Consider the following 12,501-nt stretch of genomic DNA (forward strand, 5'->3'; position numbering starts at 1 on the left):
GGATGTCCGCGTCCCGACCACAGAGCGCTTTCCAAACCACTCGGAAACCATTTAAATGGCTCGGGCGGCCGCGGTTTCCAGCCTAGGACTGTCTGGGGTCCGGCTGGGAAAGTTGCCTGGCAAAGCCATGCCCTTTCCCGTCGCGGGTTTGCTCCCCCCACCCGGCACGGGGGCGAGAGGAGACCAGCAACCTGTTAGCCCGCGTGCAAACGCGGCCACCTCGCGCCTGGCCCGGTCCCTCCGACCCCGCACTCCGGGAGACTCTCCCAGGGTCAAACTGCGGGCCACCAGGACTCGGCGGGCCCCGGTCCGGATCCTCTGGAGCCTCCCTACAGAGACTGTCAGGGGCGACAGGGCTACCCCCGGAGCGCCACCTGCCCCGGCCTCGGGCGCCCCTTTCGGCCCCTCCGGAGGGGCAACTGAAACACCGCTCTCGAGACCACCCCCAACCGGCCACCGGGACCGTACCCCTCTCCCCACCACGTGAACCTCGGCGTCCGTCTGCCCAGGGTCTCCCGGCCCCAGCGCCGGCCCGCCCGCTTACCTGGCGGGTGGGCACAGCAGGGCGGCGGGAAGCAGCGGCCGGGCGGGCGCTGGACGTGGGCCGGGCGCCAGGTGCAGGTGGCGGCGGCGGCGGCGCCTCCGGTTGCTGTCACTACTGTTGCCGCTCAGTCCAGCTCCTCCTCCGCCGCCGCTGCCTCCTGCCTTCCCGCTGGGCCTCCTGCGTTGCCAGGAGAGGCCGAACCGAGGCTCCGCTTCCTCCTGGAGTCTCCCAGGTGAGCTCCAGCCTGCGACGTCGGCAGGGGCGAGGCCCCCGTCCCGCGCCTGCGCGCCAGCCTCCTGCCCCGCCCAAGCCCTACCTGAGCGCTCCAGGTGAGGACCGAGCACCGCGCGCGCAGGGTAGGGGCGCCGTCCGGGCGGAGCGCAGCCGCCGCGCGGCTTCCCTCTCCGCAGACGGCGAGGCTGGTTCTCCTAGAGGGGCGCGTGCCTCCGCCCGTCTACATTTGAGGAGTCCCGCGCAGACCTGGTGCCAGTGGGCACCTTGTAACCAGAACACGGTCTGGGTCCTTGGGGAACCAGAGGGTCTAGATTGCCCTCACACACGTCTTCCCTTCTCTAAGGTTCGCCAAAATGAAGGGGTGCACCGCCCGGAGACCGGGGGATGGGGGGGCCAGTGCCCCCCAAGAGCCACCTCATGACGGCTGCAACTGTTGTCTCGTATGGTTTCCTCGAGCAAGGTTCAGCAGCTTCTGTCACCAGTTAGGTTCGTGAGCTATTGGGTGAGCTTCCTTCCCATGTACTAGTCTTGATTTCATCACTTGACTCACTTCAGCGCAGCTAGTGGTTTCCGTTTCTGTAAAGCGCGCGCTCTGGTAGGGGCGCCTCCCGTCCAAAGGAGGAGCCTCCCTCTTCCAAAGAAGAGCCTCTGGTATTTGGCAGAGCCTTGCTAACTTGGGGCGCACCACCCCTTCCTGGGCTGCTATAGAAAGGCAAACCGATTCCCAGATGGGAGAGCGAGCAGCGACAGTACAGAGAAACCTGCTGTCCTTGTTTGCAAAGACACGGGTTTCCTGGAGAGGTTTTGCTTCTCCTGGAGGTTTGCTTGAAAGCTCATCTACTGGGAGGGTGACGATGCAGACTCTAGGGAGATAGGGGATTTTGCCGTTGTTTTTAAAGACATCTTTTTTTTTTTAGACAGTATTTTTTTTTCCTTTTATGATATTTACAACCTTGTTTCAGCCTGCCTTCTTCTGTTATGACAAACATTGACACACCCAAAACCAGGACTTAAAAATGACCCCTAGGGGCACCTGGGTGGCTCAGTGGGTTAGGCCTCAGACTTCGGCTTAGGTCATGAACTTACAGTTTGTGGGTTCGAGCCTGGCGTCGGGCTCTGTGCTGACAGCTCAGAGCCTGGAGCCTGCTTCAGATGCTGTGTCTCCCTCTCTCTGCCTCTCCCCTGTTTGCACTCTGCCTCTCTCTCTCTCTCTCTCTCTCTCTCTCTCTCTCTCTCAGGGAAAAATATTTTAAAAAACCACAAAACTTTAAAAAATGACCTCTATACCTTCTTATAAACTCATCCAGTATTTGGCTCTATCTTCAATGTACATAGGAATAGAAATAGAAATAGCCGAAAATGTTTTAGTGGCATGCTTAATTACATGGTGGCAGGTTTTTGTGTAGTTTAGTTCTGGCCTTCCTCCTGTATTTTGACACATACACTTATGGTTTCTATTTATTGGCATATTAGTGTTACATGTGACCTAAAATTAAAATTTAGAAATGCTGGTTAGTATAGTATCAGTAGGTGTAACTTTAGAACGTGGCTAGTCTGACACTGGGCTTAGCATCCATGGTACTATTTTATACCACAGCTATGGATCTGATTTAACACTTTAGTTTTTTGTCTTGTATATTGTAGTTATTTTGCAAGCATCAAGGAACCTTTCTGTGCTTGTGATATTTTAATATCAGTACCTGCAAGCAGTTTTTAAACTTTCCCTCTCTCCCCCGCAAAACATTCAGGAACTGCTTATGTGTATTACCATATTAACTTGATAATATTTGTCTTTAGATCCAGACCTGAAAATACTACCTACCCAAATCCGCCCTACCTCCCCCCCCCTTTTCTTGAGGTTCTGCCATTTTCTTTGTTGTTTGCTTCTAGATGGAGATTAAAGTCTCAGTCTTTGGGAAATTTGGGAGAAATCCTAAATGTATAACCATGGAGTCTGTATCTCTTGTCTTGCACCACCCATCTCTGAATGAGGGAGGAGCCAAAGACTATGAGAGTTTCGATGTCCCACCAGGCAAAGAGCAACAATTGTCACCAACAAGAACAGAACGGAGCAAATGGATATAGAAAAGCAATTTGGAATCCAAGGACTGAGATTCATTGACAGCAAGACTAGTACAGTCAAATAATAACTGTAAAGAGAAGCTAGAGCAGATCTACAAAAAAAGAGAGCAAGCAAATAGGACCAAAATACTGCATGAGGGGTAAAAAAAGAACAGAACAAATATAAAAATCAGGAGTTACTAAAAATTGACTGCCAGCTTTACAATGGAGACATAATTTAAACAAGGAAAGCCGTGTTGTTTGGGTCTGGCATATCTACTAGCATTGCACATAGTATTTCATTTCATTCCAAAAGCAAAGTCTTAAAACTAATAAAAGTTTTTTACTTTACAATAAAATTCAAATGCTGCAGGCCCAGAAAAGAAAGCATGATGCTGCAACGTTTAATGCCCTAAATCCAGTGAGATGAAGGGTTTTTGAAAGTATCATCCCATTTAAAGATTATGAAATAAAGGATTTGTTTTATAAAGGAGAAGTTAGTATTTCTTTATAAAATAAAACCCGGGAAACTTAGTGTAGACGTACTTCTCAGAAACAAGGTTGTTGTAATTCTACATGTTTGGCATGTAATGGCAGCTAAAATAGAAAATTAAGATGATTCATACAGAAAAGAGAAACATTTCTCTCTCTCTCTCCACACACACACACACATACACACACACACACACACAGAGAGAGAGAGAGAGAGAGAGAGAGAGAGAGAGAGAACTGGCTGTAAAATTCTTATGTAAATTTAAAATAATACTGTTTAATAATTTTTGTCAACATTTAAATTAATGCCAAGACTGGTATGTAACACTTAGTAGGTACTCAATAAATATTTGTTAAATTAATAAATTGATCCATTAAATGCCATGACAAACCCATTATGCCTAATGTCTTACACAGAGTACAAGTCCAAAGAATGGTTTAACCAAATAGTATGGAGAAATAATCTAGGGCAAGTAAGAATGATAGACTAAGAATTTGAGGGACAGCATCTAGTAACAATAACTATCAGTTATCATTTATCATCCTTTCAAAAGTCACTACACAAAGCAACTTATACTCGTACAAGTTACTTTACTTCTGGGCTTAAATTTTCTCTTAAAATGGTACAAGGTGATCACCAAGTGCCTTTACACACTGATGCATGTAAATTCCATGATAATTGTCATGCAAAAAAAATCCTCTGGATATAGGAATAACAATTAATGGAAAACAAAGATGAAAGAATGGGAATCACTTAACTGAGAAATTTTAATTCATAAAATTAGTTATAATATACAGTGTAGTATTAAGATTCACTAAGTCCAACTTTAAATGTTTTTAGTTTGTTAATTGTTTAATTGTTGGTTACCCTGGGCTTAGCAACTTGAGCTTGAAACATATTGCCTGCCTGATTTAGCCTTTAAAAACAATTTTGCCTTATGTGGAAACTGGAGTCTCCAGTCAGGATCTCAAAGTCAAATTGAGAGTTTTGGCTCAAAGACTAAACAGATTGAAATAATTTCTACTAAAAGAATTGAAAGGCTATTGATTTAAAAGGAGAATAGTGTTGGTATCATAGTGAAGAGCCACAAATATGTGGGGTTTTTTTTTTTATAACTGTTCAGCATAATTCTGCATTGAGTTTAAAATAAGAGTTAAAACAGTAAAAACATGAAGAGATTATTTTTAGTACGAACTTTTTGAGACAGTATCTTGTATGAAGACGACCTATGAGGGTCCCCCCGCCTCAAGAATAGCAGCAGAACAACCATCTGGGACTTTCGAAGAGGTACACATGTCTGTGAGTGTGCTTATTGACTTAAATTGCAACAGAACTATGTCTTGTTAATCTTGTATCCTTAATGCTTGGCACATAGTAGGTGCTCAATAAATATTTGATGAAATGGATTGGGTAGAGTGCAGAGTTTCAAGCTTTTAAGCATTAGCATAAGAGCAAAAAGAAATACCATGCTGAGTCAGGCTAATATTCAATCTAGCTAGCTCAAATTCTGACAGTAGCATCAAAGGATTTTTTCTGGGAAAAGATAGTGACAGTCCTGCATGATGTTGACCTTAGATATGTACTCCAGGTGTCCCTGACTCACTCTTTCCTAATTGATCTTTTTCTGTAAAATGACTTTTTAAATTATAAATCAATTCATATTTATTTTAGAAAAATGAGAAAATACAGATAAACTAAAAGGAGTCAGTTGGAAACATCCCCAAATTCCTCCCATGTAGATGAATCAGTGCTAACTGCCAGACCCTTTTTTTTTCTTCTGTTTATCTCTCCAGATACTTTTGAAAAACTAGGGAGAGTGGAATGGAAGATATAGGGGGAGACAGAAACATGTTTTTAAAATAAAAACTAGGTCATATTGGGATCTTGTTTGGTAGACAGTTTTCTACTTATCTTTCCATGTCAATAAATTCATTTTTTACAACATGCTTTCTTTTTGTATGAATGTATTTATTCAGTCACTTATTGGATGATGAAGATTGTTTTCTAATTTTGCTATTGCAAACCATGCTGTGATGATCACATTCTTTAGTGTTCTCTCTCTTCATCTGTTGAAACATTTACAATGATATGCTTCTGGCTCTATTAAACTACTTTGTATCAGCCATCCAAGATCCTAAACAATGATGATAGCAGAAGAATCATATCACAAAGACAAATCATAGGAAATATATTAATGATTTAACATTTCCTATTTGTAAAAATATTAATCCTTGTTACCAAAACATGCTTTATGTAAAGCATGCTTATTTTGATTAAAATCTTGACACTTTAGAAATAGGGAAGTAGAATGTGCCCTTACTATGGAAAAGTCAGATCTCTTACCTTCTCCTGATGATACCACATTCAGATTCCTACTTCTGAAAATCTGTGTGTCTCACTTCATTTCTCCAAATCCCATCCAGCCCAGCTGAAGGCCCTAGCCTCCCATGGAACCTCCTAAATCAGCCCAGATAACCTTGATATTTCTTAATTCCAGTGCACTGTCATAAAATAAACTTCCCTCCTCCCTTGGTCCTTGCCCCCACCTTACTCCAATATTGTGAAGAGAGAACTATGGAGAGACACTACCTGCATATGATATCATTTGTTGCCCAATAAGTTATGATAAACTGTTAAATAACTTATATCATTGAACCTAGGGATGTTCTCGTAGCATAATAGGTCTAAAGCATTAGACCAAAAGAAATAGCATCATTGTAATTACAGAGAAATGTTGATTTTTCGTGCATATTAGAAGGAGAATTTTGAAGGAAATTATGTTTTTTCGGTGTCTTTGATTTTTAATTTGTTAACAGAAAACTAATTTGCTACCCGAGATAGGATCTCATCAACATACCTCCTTCTCTACATCTAGTCACAAAATCAGAATGTACCTGTTCTCCATTCCCAACAGTTTCAGCAGACTCTAAGACCACATCACACTTTGTGCCTCTGCAAAGTTTTAGGGACAGGGGTTCCTGATATGTAACGACATTTGGGGTTGACACAAAAAAATCACTGCTAGAAAAAAAAATCACTGCTAGGGAAGGAAGTTTGTTTATTTCAATTGGAACAGTTGGTGAATAAAAGAGAAAAGGGGAATGGGAATGGAGATACCATAGAAAGAGGTTAAAGGGCTTAGAAATGACAGAGAAGGAGAAGAGTAGAGGACAGAGGAATCACCTGTGTGGAACATCTTCTCAAGGATTAAGGAGAATCTTAGGGGACACATCCCCCCAAGGTCTGGTAATATGGCTTCACTTCTGAGAGTGAAAAGGGAGAGGAGGTAAACCAGGAACAACATCCAAATTCTTTCCCTTTCCCCTTCTCCCCACCTCCCCCCAACCCCTGACCCCCACTGAAAACTCTGTATAGCTTTGGAATGATTAGCTAACTTCTGTGATAAAGATTTTAGCATTCATTGAGATACGGTATATATTTGATTCACAGTAAGATCATATCCAACAGGACCTCTCTTAGCAGCCTAAACAGTATTTTGTGTAAATTAGAAAATTTCATCTATGGGCAGGAAGAGTCCACAGGTACCTGGGTTGGCAAGTGGATGACCCCTTCCTCATAGTAGATGCAAATCTACTCCAGAGTATCCATGAGATGAATGGATCCCAGTCTGCATTTCAGATCTACTTGTCCTTTGGCAGGATACTTTTATGCAGGGCACAGCGTTCACAACCTGGTGTCCAATCAGGTGAAATCTGTTTTCTGGAGTATCTGGGGTAACTGTGCCAGTTGTATTGACCGATAGAATATAGTGGAAGTAATGTTATGTCCCTTCCAAGGCTATGCTTCTTCTGTGAAGAAGCCTGGAGTGAAAGACCATGTAGAAAGAGACACCTAGCTGTCCCAGATGTTTCAGCTGAGCTGAGCACAGACCCCAGCCAACAACCAGCTAAATGCAACTTTATGACTGATCCTAGGCCAATACCAGCAGAAGGGCCACCTGGTCAACCAACAAAACCATTAGAAATATTAATTCATTGTTGTTTTAAGCCACTAAGTTAAGGGGAAGTTTATTTATTTATTTATTTAACTATTTCCTCTAAACTTGGTGTCTCAACAAGAGCAAGGACATAAGCACCTTTTACATTTGTGCAGCCTCTGTATTCTCCGTGTTCATACAGAGAAAGCTTTGAGATGCAAAAGCTTGGATTTATTGGAATTTTGCAAGTCTAAGCCTTGAATGATTCTGCACAAAGCACGTATTATTAACTATATATTTTAAAGAATATGTGCTCAGTCTGAATCCATTTTCTATCCCCACCCCAAATCTTGATAAAATTTGTGCAGAATGGGGAAAAAGAAGAAGAGTCAGGGTGGATTAGAGACAGGGGCATTGGCAGCATGCCTGAGCCAGAAGCCCTATAACCTCACCATGCAGGAATGCTATATTGCACAACTACTTGGTCTACCATTCATAGAAGAAGAGGTACAGGAAGGCAAACTTGATCCTAAAAAAACAGGCTGTGAAGGGACTCTGAGAGCAAAAAAAAAAAAAAACTCCCCTGGAGAGCAGTAAGACCCCAGGGTTATTTCTTGCCAGTGTTGAAGAATGGTAAGAATAGAAAACATTTCTAAATGGGGTATTGAACAGCTCCATAGCCCTCTTGTGCCCCAGGAAGATTTAGACAGTCCCCAAAATGTTTTCCAATGCAGGAGAGAATGATTTCGATCTGGATGTTTTTATAAATTAAATTTTATTGGAAGAGAGGCATTCCCATTCTTTTACCTATTGTCTATGACTGCTTTGATGCTACAAGGCAGAGCTGAGTAGCTATGTCAGAAACTGCATGATCTGCAAAGCCTAAGGTACTTATTATCTGGCTTTTTATAGAAAAAAAAAAAGCCAATCCTTATTTTAGAGGAAGCACAGAGAACTGGGAAAACCTAAATTTTGTGGGATAATGCAGACCAAAAGTGAAATGTGTAGACCATGACTAAAAGGTGCATTGGAACCAGGATGTAGTATCAGTAGATCACAGCCTGGATACCTGTGATGGCCTAATGCCAATTGTCTCGGACAAATACATTTCCCAACTCCCATCCCGTACTTGGAACCTCCTAGGAAGGACCTATGGAATGCAGCGTGTTCCTCATGAAACAGGGGAAATCCCAGACTTACTGATAATTATTACTACCTGGTGGAATAGGGACTTGAAAGAAAATAAGCTTAGGTATAAACATAAAAAATAATTTTACATTGAGTTTCTTATATATCTGATTCTGTCTTCAAAAACTAGCACCCTCTACAAAGGCTTCCATAGTTATAAGCATAAAATGGATGCAAAAGAAATCTATGTTGAATGTTTAGCCTCAGTGGGGTTTCCTTTGGTCTCTTACCTTGTAAAACTGCATGATGGCACTGCCTTTTCATATAGGAAGTATGTATTCACAACTCATGTCTTATATAAGCTTTCTCTGATGGTGATGATGTACATTCCTTTTTAGTTCCATTGCTTCCCTCCTTTGTAAGTTTTTGTTTTTTAATGTTTTTATTCCAAGACAACCATTCTCTTGTTCCAAAAGTAAAAGAGAATAGTGGTTGGGAATCATGTATGAAGTGAGTAGGAGGAGACGGTGGGGAGGGGATCCTGAGGTCTGTGGTTTATGTTACAAAAAAGACTGGTAAGATCTTTGGATGAAAAGGAAGTTGCTTATAATCTGTTGCGATCACTTTATGTTCCTGCACTGAGAAAATGTTACTTCCTGCTTTGAGCTGGGATGTGGAGCAGGGAGAACATTTACTGAGTACTAACTTCATCCCAGCAATTATTCCTACATTATCTCATTTAGTCTCCACAAAACTCCTGTATAATCTTTCGAGTGAGGAGCTCAGAGATGTACAGCTAATAGAGTTGGACTGGGCAAACAGGTCTGTCAGACCCCAAACCCATGCTCTGTCAACTACATCATGTCATAGAAGTTTTAAGATTGCTTTATCCTGAATCTAAGGGTAAACGATTTTGTATCTGCAGCTTGTCTTGAAGGCATTCATTGACAATTTCTATTTTCACAGTTGCTATTTCACTCGTAAATGATAACATATGGAAAAGTTAAGCAATATATGTTTTTTTCTTCTACATATAAATCTTACATCTTCAAGTATATTAAAACCAAAGTTGTTAATTTTGTTTCATATGAAGATTCCCTTAAATATAAGATGCTATGGAACCAAAATGCAAACACACTGATTTCTACAATCAAAACATTGAGGATCATGGGAATCCCTAGACAACAAAAGAGGATAAAAGAGAGCATGAAGGTATTTTAATACAGTTCTCTTTTTTAACAATAGATACAAGAATTGTTCATTTAGACACTTTATGTACAACTTTCAGTGTAACAAAGATTCCCCCCAAAATGGTTAAAATTATGCTATAATTGTATAACAACTGGTAATGTTATATTTAAAACTGTAAAATCCTCCAAAGTAATGCTTTGTACTATTTAATACTATAATTTTGTCCATTTAGTTATAACTAGAAAAATGTAAATAAAATATCTCCAAATTGGTATTTTGACGTAAAAAATAAGAGTCTCTGTTTCTTTCATGTAATACACAAACTTCCATTGAAAGTGAAATACTTGTGGGGCGCCTGGGTGGCTCAGTCGGTTGAGCATCCAACTTTGGCTCAGGTCATGATCTTGGCGTTTGTGAGTTCGAGCCCCATGTCGGGTCTGTGCTGACAGCTCAGAGTCTGGAGCCTGCTTCAGATTCTGTGTCCCCCCCCCCTCTGCCCCTCCCCGACTCACACTCTGTCTCTCTCTTCTTCAAAAATAAAAAACATTAAAAAAAATTTTTTTAAAGAAGAAAGTGAAATACTTGTGAAGAATTTGGGACCAATAGTTCTTAATTAAATCAATCTCTTGACAGAAGCAAAACTGTGAATTGAGAAGATACAACAAAACTCACTAATATAAAAAATGGAATTATGAGTTTTGTAGTTGTATTGTATTGTAATTTTGTAATTGTATCGTATTGGAGGCCATCGAAACACACTAGATAGATGTATGGAATTGCAGTGCGTGGGCTGTATTTAAGAAATCATTCTAGGGCGCCTGGGTGGCCTGTTAGGCATCTGACTTCGGTCCAGGTCATGATCTCACAGTTTGTGAGCTCAAGCCCCGCTTCAGGTGAGACAATCTCTCCCTCTCTCCCCCTCGCTCACTTACACCCTCTTTCTCTCTCCGAGAGAGAGATCATTCTAGAGGTGCATAATATAAAGATATTCAGTAAAAAGGTAGACCAAAATAAGAATCATCATGTATGAATAATGTTTTACAACATCTGAGTGAGAGAGTTTTCAAAATAACTCTTCATTCCTAAAGATCGTCAAATACATAAGACTTGAGAGAAGCTGTCAATCTGTTATGGAATTTGACCTTTGGTAGCATCACTGACCGTAATGAACTGGACTGACCAGTTTTGCCATATTTTTCCTAACAGCAGTTAAACACTACCATAATCTCACAGAAATCAGGAAATAATGTCCCAGACCACACACAAGTAGCTGAGTTTTAAAGGACTGAAAGATTATGTTTTTAAAATATTTTCCTTAAATACAATAATGGCAATGGTTGTGTAGTAGTCTTTGCTTTTTACTGGTTTTACCAAATACTGAGGAGTTTCAAAAGAACATTTATTGAATATATACTATATATAAAGAATGATTATGCCAGAAACAGCTGTGTACCTACCACCTATTAAAGAGAAACAATATTATTCTGATGCCTTCTGTGGGACCCTCTCGGATCCAACTTTTCCTAACCTTGAATTTTGTATTCATCATACCTTTGCTTTTCTTTAGAGTTTGCCACACACATTTGTATGCCTAAATAAAATACTGGCTAATTTTATACATTTTTTTCCCTCAGGTCAGTTCCTTTTTTTTAATTGAAGTATAGTTAACATTCAGTATTACATTTGTTTCAGATATACAATAATTCAACAGTTCTATACATTACATTGTCCTCATCACAATAAATGTGCTTAGTCCCCTCTATCTATTTCATCCATCTCCCCACCCCCTCCTTTCATACATTTTTACATTTTATATATGATAAAAATATATGTATAATATTCTGCTACTTGATTTTTTTTTTTTTGCTGACGATGTAGATGAGATTTATACATGTTTTCTCATGTAGCTGTTACTAATTAATTTCACACTATATTGACTTTATCCATTCTGCTCTTGATCAACATTTGAAAAATCTCCAGGTGCACGTATGAGAGAGAAAGACATCACAAACAATATTGCTAAGAATGTTCTTATACTTGCCTCTGGTACATGTGAAAGAGGTTTTCTTGGATAAATATCTAGGAGTGAAATTGCTAGGTTATAGCAAATTTACCAGATAATGCCCAGTTATTTTCCAGAGTGGTTATGTAACACATCCTTATGGTTTTGATGGCATGCTCCTTTACTGAACTGTAGTATATATGTGTATAGGTGTACACATAGATCTGTACATGCATATAATTATATATGTATTACTCTTTTTAATATAATTTTCTGAAAATAATTTTATATACTAGAAATCTAAGTCATAGTATTAGTGCTGCCTTTTCAAAAGAACCAAGAATTGTAAAAGATGTGGTTGATTGGGAATTTTTGTTATTTGTTGCCAGGAAACAAAATATTAAGGAAAAAATGGGAAGAATGTTTTAGTTATGTCTTAACAGATGGAAAAACAAATGTATTTATCTTTCACTTGCCTTCCATGACACTACTGATGTCTTCGTTTCTAGGACTGGAATAGGCATTCACTCCATTCTCAATCTTGGTCTTTGGTCTGCTAAAGAAGTTCAAGGGCTGATTGCTGACATTCCAAATAATGTGTTATGCAAGAAACCAGTTTCAGGGATGGAAGGAAAACTACGCTTCTTTAGCTAGAACTCCTAAAAATCATCAGAATGGGAGTACTGAAAAAGATTTCAATGTCTTTTTGTCTCCTCCATAATTTTTTTTGGACTTTTTTTTCTGCTTGTCACAATCCTCCACGTTAAGTTGAAGAGGGTTCATTAACTGCCCAACTGGGTATATTTCAAATATTCTAAAAGTTTAGACTTAACTAAAATCCTCTGGGTACAATACCACCAGAAGCACATGCTTCTCATTTATATCTAATAAGATTTCTTTAATCGGCGCAG

The 12,501-nt window shown here is 40.3% G+C and overlaps 1 protein-coding gene across 3 annotated transcripts in view; it reads right to left on the reverse strand.

Moving 5' to 3' along the window:
* GALNT3 (polypeptide N-acetylgalactosaminyltransferase 3) overlaps positions 1-12,501 on the reverse strand; it is a 98,509-nt gene that overhangs the window by 44,239 nt on the left and 41,769 nt on the right. For 2 of the 3 annotated variants that reach the window (XM_015081054.3, XM_027055578.2), the window contains exon 1: positions 545-1,293. The exons of the other annotated variant lie outside the window; for it this stretch is intronic. The gene's annotated coding sequence lies outside the window, so the exon portion shown is untranslated. Of the gene's footprint in view, positions 1-544; positions 1,294-12,501 lie in introns of those variants that run through there. 3 annotated transcript variants of the gene reach the window in all.

Source organism: Acinonyx jubatus, chromosome C1 (assembly GCF_027475565.1).
Source record: "Acinonyx jubatus isolate Ajub_Pintada_27869175 chromosome C1, VMU_Ajub_asm_v1.0, whole genome shotgun sequence".
Classification (NCBI taxonomy): Eukaryota; Metazoa; Chordata; class Mammalia; order Carnivora; family Felidae; genus Acinonyx; species Acinonyx jubatus.